The sequence below is a fragment of the Leucoraja erinacea genome, chromosome 29 (genome assembly GCF_028641065.1).
Source record: "Leucoraja erinacea ecotype New England chromosome 29, Leri_hhj_1, whole genome shotgun sequence".
Lineage (NCBI taxonomy): Eukaryota > Metazoa > Chordata > Chondrichthyes > Rajiformes > Rajidae > Leucoraja > Leucoraja erinaceus.
Genome location: NC_073405.1, coordinates 10,343,505 through 10,354,221, shown reverse-complemented (window position 1 = coordinate 10,354,221; position 10,717 = coordinate 10,343,505). Strand labels below are relative to the sequence as shown.

General features: G+C 43.8%; 1 protein-coding gene across 3 annotated transcripts in view; it reads left to right on the top strand.

The window, feature by feature from the left end:
• LOC129711147 (hepatocyte nuclear factor 6-like) overlaps positions 1-10,717 on the top strand; it is a 90,787-nt gene that overhangs the window by 8,233 nt on the left and 71,837 nt on the right. The window lies entirely within an intron of this gene.

The window sequence follows — 10,717 nt, the reverse complement described above, 5'->3', positions numbered from 1 at the left end:
AACCCCAAAATACAGCAAGCAAGTAATTCACTCTAGGGGGGGGGGGGGGGGGGGGGGGACTGCAAATACATGCAACTCATTATTCGTAAAATTGGGTGGATGTGAACATTATCACGCCATTTGATTAACTGGGGTTAGATTATATAGCCATTGTTGGTAAAAGTAAAATAATTTATAATTTACAGGACCAGAGGTGTAGCTTAAAAAGCTGGAAACGTCCTCGCCGCATCAAGACACCAGAGCATGTATTTGGGTTGTGCAGTGGACAATATTTAACGCAGAATGCTTTGGCCATTGATTGTTGGAAAATTGACGTAAAATCTGTCCAGATACTTGGTTTTTTTCATTCAAGTATATATTCTCGAATCGAGTGCGAGGAAATCAAGCATTCACGTCGGTTAGAAACGGCAGCCGAGTTTAACTCTTGATATTCAAGAGTGTTATAATATTTACCAAGAGAGTATGATACTCGGTACGGTCGCGTATTATATGAGATAAAGACATTGCCGTGTATCAAAGATAAGTGTATCGTAGACCAAGAGTAATAAGAGCAATTACAGGCAGTTATATATTTTTGATGTTGCTTAATATGTGAGATTGCAACGAATATCAACGTTGAATAGGAGCGACATTACATTTAATTGGGTTTTTTTACGGTGAAAGAAATCTAGTAAATTCCAGGCGGTGAGTTTGTTAAACTGCCATAAATAATTAAACATTGGCGTCCACATCGTTTTGTTAACCCTAACGGAGGTGGGGGAAAGCCCCCGTGTAAAGAATAAGATAGTGCTGTCCTCTGTTAGCATTGCACATATCGCTTTGTTACATCGGTAAGGTTAAAAGTCTCTTTGAACGCGTTCAACGCGCGATGTAGATAGATGCAAGGATGGAAGGCGCGATGCCAATGGCAATGTGTATGGGCGGGCCGGGACCCAAATTACCCGGGTGATTTCCTCAGTATTTAGTGGGGACGATGGTCTTCGAGATCAGAGACGTTGACTCTGTCACTCTGGTGGCGACTACTATCGTTAAATACACATTTTCGCCGCATCAGCATTTGTATTTAAGACTGAATTACTTCGAATGATGACTCCACTATTTGAGTCTGGCTTTCTATTGGAAATTAAAATGCATTAAGGAAGTAGGAAGTAGGAAATCCTCCTGTTGCCTTTCAAGGGATTTTGGGCCAAATGCGGGTAAATGGGACTATCTTGGATGGGGCATCTTGGTCGGCATGGGCGAGTTGGGCCGAAGGGCCTGTTTCCATGCTGGGTGACTCTAAATCGTTTCCCGTTTCCGCTAAGGGGGTGAAAAGACATGGAGATTATTTCTGTTTCCGTGGTACCGGGCGTTTCAGTTTGCACATATTCCCCTAAAACGGAATCAGCGTAGATATCCCGGGAGAGACCGTTGTCCCTTCGGCCTCCCCACTCAAGGTCATCTCTCTGACGGCCGAAATTGTGATTCTCTGCACTCCCGCCCACTTTGCAAATTCCCTGTTTCTACGGACTATTCATGCCCCGCTTCGCTTTCAGGGCGCGTTTACGGCCGAGTCCGACCGTGCAAACTGAAAAATCTGGGTAACAACACGCCATCAAAAAGAGTTAGGAGAGAAAATGTCCACGTGGTTGTTTACCCTGAGCATGCAGCGGGATACCAGTTAGAGGCACAGAGTCACACAGTACCGAAACTGACTGCACCCGACTCTGAACCTGTCGCGTTAATGCAGACCAGTGGCAGCAGTAACTGGCGACTAAAGACTCCATGAAGCCGAAGTAAACAAGGTCAAGGAATCCACAGATAGACACAAAATGCTGGAGTGACTCAGCGGGCCAGGCAGCATCTCTGGAGAGAAGGAATGGGTGACGTTTCGGGTCGAGACAAGGAATCCACAATTGAGTACACGACACAGTGCTGGAGTACCTCAGCGGGTCAGGCAGCCTATCTGGGGAATATGGAGAGGCGAACATACACCCTTTCTGAAGAAGGGTCTCGACACGAAACGTCACCTATTTATTTTCTCCAGAGATGCTGCCGGACCCGCTGAGTTAGTCCAGCCTTTGTGTCTGTCTTCGGTGTAAACCAGCATCTGCAGTTCCTTCCAACACATGGAGAGACGAATGTTTCAGATCGGGACCCTTCTTCAGTAGAGTGGACAAAACATAGCCTTTCCTCCTCCCTACTACAACGGAAGTTTGTAGGAATTCGAATCAGGAATGTGTATGTATCCGGGAACTGTCTAAACTCCACCCGGCCAACCCCGTAGAACAGCATTTAGATATTTGAGATGCCGAGTAAATCTCCCCTAAACTAATACATCATTACCCATGTACATATCTCGATTTTGCGACATCTAATCTGTACCTGTGCCTAACATGTTTTGATTCCTTGTAACAACGCGTAAAAACATAGGGGCTTCACACTAGTTCTGTGTTATCCCACTTTCTCATCCACTTCCTACTCACTAGGGGCAATTTGCAGAGGCCAATAAACCTACAAACACAAGAACAGGCCCTTCGGCCCATTGAGACTGTGCGGAACACGGTACCAAGTAAGCCTCCTCGGCCAGAACGTGATCCATACCCTCCACTCCCTGCAGGGATATGGACCAGGCACAGGCAGACGATATTACTGCCCATCCAAAGGCTTCTCATATCCCACATTCGTATCTGCCTCCACCACTGGTTGTTCTTTCTAGGTGCCCACCGCTCTCTGGTGTGTTAAAAAAAAGGGTCCCCTGCACATCTCCTTTTAACATTGCTCTTCTGCACCTGAAACCTACGCCCTCTAGTCTATGACATTTCCATCCTGGGGGAAAAGAAAATCGTCACAGTGCCCTCTCTTTAACATGACTCTGTAAACACAAAGACATTCTGTTAAATACATGGCTGTCGGCTGTTGTGATGTACATGCAGAGCCTTCTAAACAAAATAATACAACTAAAATTATATTCATGAAGCAAAAATTATGCAGTGCCCTGTTTCCTTTGGGCATGCAATGTAAACTCGCTAATCCAACCCTTGCAGCGCAGACGGTTCCTTTAACTATCTGCTCACACCCTCTCTATATGAGGGAGAGTTTAACTGAAACATCAACATTTATCATATCCCCTTTATTAAGGACAGCCGACCAGCCTTGATCTAAACACACCAGAAATCAATTAGTGTTTGAGCAAACGTCTCGTGTGAATGAAACGTCTCCACCACCCGGCGCGGTCTGGGCGTTCTTTGACTTGTATCTCCAACTCATTGGCGTCGGTTTCAAGTGGTCAAGATAGACAACGAATGCTTGAGTAACTCAGCGGGACAGGCAACATCTCTGGATAGAAGGAATAGGTGACGTTTCGGGTCGAGGCCCGTCTTCAGGCTGAGAGTCAGGGGAGAGGAAGAGGCCGAGATATGGAAGGTTGTGTAATATAGGGATATATGAGATGTGAAAACGAGACATCAAAGGGGACGCCGTTCAAGAAAAAGAAGGAACTGCAGATGCTGGTTTAAACCGAAGATAGACTCACGTTGCGGGGTAGACAACATCTTTGGAGAGAAGGGTTGGGTGAAGTTTCGGGACAAGATTTTTCTTCAGACTTCCTGCCCTAGGCCTCCTCCATTGTCAGAGTGAGGCTAAACGCAAATTGGAGGAACAGCGTCTCCCATTTCGCTCAAATGCAGTGTTTTATGTGCAGGAAAGAACCGCAGATGCAGTTTACACCGAAGATAGACACGGAAAGCTGGACTAACTCAGCGGGTCAGGCAGCATCTCTGGAGAAAAGGGAATAGGTGACTTTTCGGGTCGAGACCCTTCTTCAGACTGAAGAGTGTTTTATAGTTATATATCCCGAAACCGAACAAGGAAATTCCTACTCGTAGCAGTACGCCAGATATGCAAACATAGTACTCTGTAAACATCACAATAATCCCTTATATGGAGACCACGGGTGGGACTCGCGTTTGGAATCCAGTCCTCAGATGCAGTCATTAATTAAACGCAGATATTTTCTCACGTTCCACACATAAAGGCAAATGTTGCCTCCAATTTAGCCACAAAACGGGGAAGCGCCGTGTGGAATCCATTGCCACAGATGGCGGTGGAGGCCAAGTCGTTTGGTATATTTCAAGCGGTGATTGATAGGTTCTTGATGAGGAAGGGCGTCAAAGGTTACTGGGAGAAGGCAGGAGAATGGGGTTGAGAGTGAAAAATACATCAGCCACGATTCGATGGGCCGAATGGTCTAATTGATGCTCCTATGTCCCATGGACCACGCATTTGCAACTAAACGTTACAAACACAAGAAAGACACGACTCAGTTCCGATTTGTGCGGTACAATAAGGCTTTAATATTACAGTAAAGATTTAATAGTTTACCATATAACCATATAACAATTACAGCACGGAAACAGGCCATCTCGACCCTTCTAGTCCGTGCCGAACACATAATCTCCCCTAGTCCCATATACCTGCGCTCAGACCATAACCCTCCATTCCCTTCCATTCCATATAACTGTCCAATTTATTTTTAAATGATAAAAACGAACCTGCCTCCACCACCTTCACTGGAAGCTCATTCCACACAGCTACCACTCTCTGAGTAAAGACCAGTCTGTGTTACTAAGGATTAACACTAAACATCAATTATTTTAGTTTTAGAGATACAGCGTGGAAACAGGCCCGCGCCCACCAACGTTCACCCATACAATAGTTCTATCCTACACACTGGGGACAAATGTATAGAAGCCATTTAACCTGTACGTCTTTGAAATGTGGGAGGAAACCGGTGCACACGGACACAACCCACGCGGACCCAGGGAGAACTTACAAACTCCGTTCATACGGCATACTTAGTCAATCAGGATCGAACCCGGCCGGGCTCCCTGGCGCTGTAAGGCAGCAACTCTACCGCTGCGCGGAATCAGAATCTGTATCAGAAGGGGGAACCTTGTATCCTAAATCGATTTGTAATTACAATCCAAAACCTCGAGGCGTTGTCCATGTGTCCTATTTTTTTTTCTGATACGTGGATTTGTCAGCGGCCAAACATTCAAAACTGTCCCCCGTGTAAATCCCACAACTGGGTTTCATTAAATTATTCAGGGTAACCGGACCACGGCCAATCGCGGCGACGTGAAGCGGGATAAATGAACGAATTCTCCTGTTCGCAGCCACGTATGGACGGAATAAGTGGCCGGGTAAACCTGTAAGAAGGAACAGCAGATGCTGGTTTAAACCGAAGATAGACAATAAAAAGCTGGAGTAACTCAGCGGGACAGGCAGCATCTCTGGAAAGAAGGAATGGGTGACCAGTCTTAAGAAGGATCTCGACCCGAAGCGTCACCCATTCCTTCTCTCCAGAGATGCCGCCTGTCCCGCTGAGTTACGCCAGCTTTTTGTGTCTATCTTCGGGGTAAACCTGTAGGTTGGGTTTCAGCAGACTCGAGAGAGAAAGTGGCCATTGTCATATTCGCTCCTGATATTCCAATAAATCTTACTTGCCATCAGGTGTTTGTAATTCTGTTCCGAAGGATGAGTGATTTTTCAGAATTAACATGCAATATCACAACCTCTATTTCACAAACATTATATTTCAAGTTGGAGAGATGGACCTGCTAAGTATAATATGCGAGCAAACCCCGATTTCTCGGTTAAATTCGACGGCGAAGCGCTCTCTCTAACTATGTACAAAGTCTGATGGAGCAATATTTGCTAAAGGGCCGCAGAATCTCAATTCAGTGGATGCACTTTTCATAGAAGGAAGGGTTTTAGGACAGTTATTTTTCGACATTTGTGAATTCTAAAACTGGTTTGAATCCCGATTCCATCTAGTAATGTAAATTCCAAACGCCTAATTTTCCCCAGTAATGTTCGCTGGTTTGCATCGCTACCTAATGTTAAATCGTTATGTTTTATCATTTCACTACGTTGTAAAGTCAATTATCTCCCGGATTTAAAGCGTTGCTGTTAGCGCTGGTACAATATTTGAAATTATCGCAGACCCGTGCGTCTGATTAACCGATCAAACAGTAGGATAGTTAGCGTACACAGTGCGAGTTCTTTGCACTGTTAAATCAAGTGTTCGCTTGTAGTAAACTATAATCGGCAAGGACAAAAATAAAAAGCCATTTTAGTAACCGCATCGAATGGAATGAATAGAACTCTAAAATGAAAGGTAAATACTTTGTTCGTTCATCTCAAATTGCAGAATGCCGCCGAAATGTCATTCAATTACGTATCACAGTTATTTGGCAAATGAATTATGTGAGAACAGGTTCAATTATTTCAAAATACTTCAAAAGATGACTACAAACAATGCAAATATGCATGAATACAACTGCTTTAGTTAATCGGTTTCTTTTCCAAACCCAGTGAAATGTGTGTGTTTTTTAAATTATTTTTAATTATTGAAGTACATATTTTACAGTGTTGTGATTACTTATATTGTGAAAATAATTCTTGATGTGAACAACATTTTAAACTTGACACGGGATTGTGTTACTTTGTACCATGGTTACTCTGGATGGACGCTACTCTGTACTTTAATTGTTCTGATTATCTTAGAGCACATATTTTCCAGATTTTAAATTTACTTATTTCGGTGTGATTAGTTCTTGATTTGTATCAAATTATAAACTACACAGAATCTACGCAATTGGATACTCCCTCGGCTAAGACGCAGAATTTAATTGCTTTCATTTAATTCAAATTCACGTTTTATCCCCATTTCGAAATTACTTAAATTTGTGACATTAGTTCCTGATCTGACTCAAATTATAAGATTCACGTAGAATTGTGTCACTTGGCAATGTCAAAGATCCATATGCGGTGTTGGTTTCCTGGTTGTACGTTTAAGATGAGGGATGGATGTTGCCGGGTCGGGCTTTAATTTGTGCTCTCTCCGATTGTCCATTACACCGTGGATCTCCATCCACAGCCCCAGCCAACACCACCCACCTCAGTGACACAATAGCTCCCTCTACTGCACGAGTCTGATATGTGTGCATCGCCCGTGTCATCGTTTGTCTTGGGACCGGTCTACATACACTCACACGGATAAAACTCATTTAGTCGTAGAAAGACATAGATGACTTTTATCGCTGTGTCTTGGACCAGCCAAATAAAGTTTCTAAGAAGCAAACGCTCTCGATAAATGACGATGTATATCGACAAATATTTTATTTTTGTCCACTTTTGTTTTCTGGCTTCCAGTTTTTTCCCCCCCCCCCCCCCCCCCCCCCCCCCCCCCCCCCCCCCCCCCACCTCCACTGCAATCAGTTTGAAGAAGGGAAGGTACACAAAAATGCTGGAGAAACTCAGCGGGTGCAGCAGCATCTATGGAGCGAACGAGATAGGCAACGTTTCGGGCCAAAACCCTCCTTCAGAAGGGTCCAGACACAAAATGTCACCTATCTATTTTCTCCAGAAATGCTACCTGACCCAAGTTACTCCAGAGTTTTGTGTCGAACTTTGGTATAATGCAGTTCCTTTTTATTATATCAAAATACTTGATTTTTTCCGGTGTATGGAATGACTCTAAAATTGCTAATAGCTTCAGTTAGCTGTACTATGGGAAACATCCTCGCCTCTCACTTTCACCTGCTAGTTCAGAAAAAATGAAGAGCTTGGTGAAAGAATATAATGAGCAGAGTCACTGCCGTAGTTATTTGCTGATCTCAGTAGAAGAGGAGGCATTTTTTTTCCTTTCAGACAAAAATGACCAAGAGTTCAAGTTGATCATATTGATTCTTTTATAAAAGTTAGATTTGACTTATTAAAACTTAGAGCTGCTGGCATGCATGGATCTATATAACATGGTATGGAACTCCAAGGAAGGTGGTGGTAGTTTGATCGATTGAAAGATACAGCAGGGAAACAGGCCCTTTGGCTCACCAAGTCCACTCTGACAATTGATCACCTGTTCACACTAGTTCTTTGTTCCTCCACTTTTGGATCCGCTCCCTACACACTAGGGGCAATTTGTAGGAGCCAATTAACTGACAAACCCGCAGGTCGATGGATGTGGGAGGAAACCGGAGCACCCGGAGGAAGCCCATGCGGTCACAGGGACAACGTGTAAACTCCACACAGACAGCACCCGAGTTCAGGATTGAATGGGTCTCTGGCACTGCAGGCCAACAACTGTAGAAACTGTGCCACCACGTGAGAAAGATAGTTTATCCTGACCATTCTGTGTCATCATGGCTCCCAATACAAATACACATTGGCGGCACAGTGGTGGAGCTGGTAGAGCAGCTGCCTCACAGTCCTAGAGACCTGGGTTTGATCCCAACCTCTGGTGCTGTCTGTGGGAGTTTGCACATTTTTTCCTGTGATTGCATGGGTTTCCTCCGGGTGCTCGGTTTCCTCTCACATTCAAAAGACGTGCGGGTTTGTAGATTAATTGACATCAGTAAATTCTCCCCAGTGTGTGGGGAGTGGATGAGAAAGCAAGGTAACATAGGACAGGTGTGAACAGGTGATCAAAGGTGGATGTGGCCCCGATGAGCCGAAGGACCTGTTTCCATGCTGTATCTCTAATCTAAATAACCATCCTACCGTTGACAGTGAGCCCTTCATTCTCAGAAGGGTGGGAACGTGAAGCGAATTTACATTGAAAATCTTTAATGTTGGAATTATTTGTGTTCCACGGAAGATGCTTCTGATTGCGTGCATATTATTGCTGCCAACTGCAACTAACGTTGTTAGCATGCGATCAGTTCTGTTCATCCTATTTTGCTTGTTATTGGACTAGCAGAAAATGTGGAAATAAGTACTTGTGTTTGCAGAATACAAAAAAAAAGCCTCCTTCCTGAAGCTAGACACCAGGGCGACACAGTGGCACAGCGGTGGTCATGCTGTCTTATAGAGCCAGAGTCCTGGGTTCGATCTTGACTATGGGTGCTTGTCTTTTTGGAGTTTGTACATTCTCCCTGTGTCCGTGTGGGTTTTCCATGGGAGCTCCGGTTTCCTCCCACACTCCAAAGACGTACAGGTTTGTAGGTTAATTGGCTTGGTAAAATTGTCCCTAGTGTGTGTAGGATAGTGTTAATGTGCGGGGATCGCTGGTCGGCATGGTCTCAATGGGCCGAAGGGCCTGGCTCTGTGTTATATCTTTAAACTAAACTAAGCTAAACTTCAGAAATCTCATTTGTCCAGCAATTCACTCGTCAATCATTGAGTTAATTTCTACATAGTACAGAGAATATGGAATGATACAGCATATGAACAGGCTCGTCGGCCCTTTGCATCTGTGCTGAACATGATACCAAGACCATCACTTACCTACCTGCACATAAACCATGTCCCTCCATTCCCTGTGTATCCATACTCCTATCCAAAAGTATTAAAATACCACTTCAACCACTGCCCCCGGTAGTGCGTTCCAGGCACTCACCACTATCAGTGCAAAAAAACAGTCTCGCACATCTCCTTTAAACATCTCCTCCTCCCACTTTATAGTTACGCCCTTTAGTATTTGTTTTATTCCATCTGGGATAAAGATTCTGACTGTCTATCGTATCTATGCCTCCCATCATTTTATATTCTCACAAGAATTCATCAATCCTCCTTCAGGAGTATGGTTTAGATTCAGTAAATGGTTGATATAATATTTTCAATACTTCAAAACTTGTGAAAGCTCCAACGGCACATTAAGCATAAGTTCAGTAATGAAATTCCAATGAGATTGGTGCTGCCTTTCAGTTGCAACAACAACTTACATTTATGCAGTACCTTAACAACAAACTTTCAGGGATTTAGGACAGGTGCCCAACATTTTCATCAGAGAGGTAGGATCTTAAGTATGTCGTACAGAAGGAGAACGCAAGCCCAACAGATTTGAGGCCAAAAGCTCTGGGGCCTGAGAGCAGATTATTGTTACATTGGTGATAATTGAAAGAGTTGCAACACATTTTTTGCTTCCATTTTCCTCGTTGTAAAGTCTGATTTCTAACGCTTCCGAGCTTCTGCCAGTGTAGAACAATCGGTTTGAACCATTCCATGAAATGAAACTATATAGCAAAGCAGAAAGTGCTGCAGGAATTCAGTGATCAGGCTGAAATAAAAATCATATAGCTTTTTTGCCACAGAAGGTAGTTGAGGCCAGTTCATTGGCTATATTTAAGAGGGAGTTGGATGTGGCCCTTGTGGCTAAAGGGATCAGGGGGTATGGAGAGAAGGCAGGTACAGGATACTGAGTTGGATGATCAGCCATATTGAATGGCGGTGCAGGCTCGAAGGGCTGAATGGCCTACTCCTGCACCTATTTTCTATGTTTCTATGTTTGCAACTAACAGATTAAATTTGATTAAATTTTAAGTTTGAGTTTGAGTTTAGTTTATTGTCACGTGTATCGAGAAAAGCTTTTGTTGCGCGCTAACCAGTCAGCGGAAAGACAATGCATGATTACAATCGGACCATTCACAGTGAACAGATACATGATAAGGGAATAATGTGATAACTCTAGACGCTGCGCCACTGTGCCGCACGATAAAAAAAGAGCAATTTTATCAACCGATTACTATTTTTGAATAGAAGATCAGTAGAGGAGACTCAGGAATGGGAAGTATTGGAGAGGATTGCTCAGAGAAATAATGGCATTGGTGCCATAATAAAAGAATCATTAGCAAACCATTATTGAACCCTGGCAACTATCACTTTTTATTTCTGGAGACAAACGCAATGGCCAAATTGCACAGAGCAAGGTCTCATAAATAACAAATAGGATTAT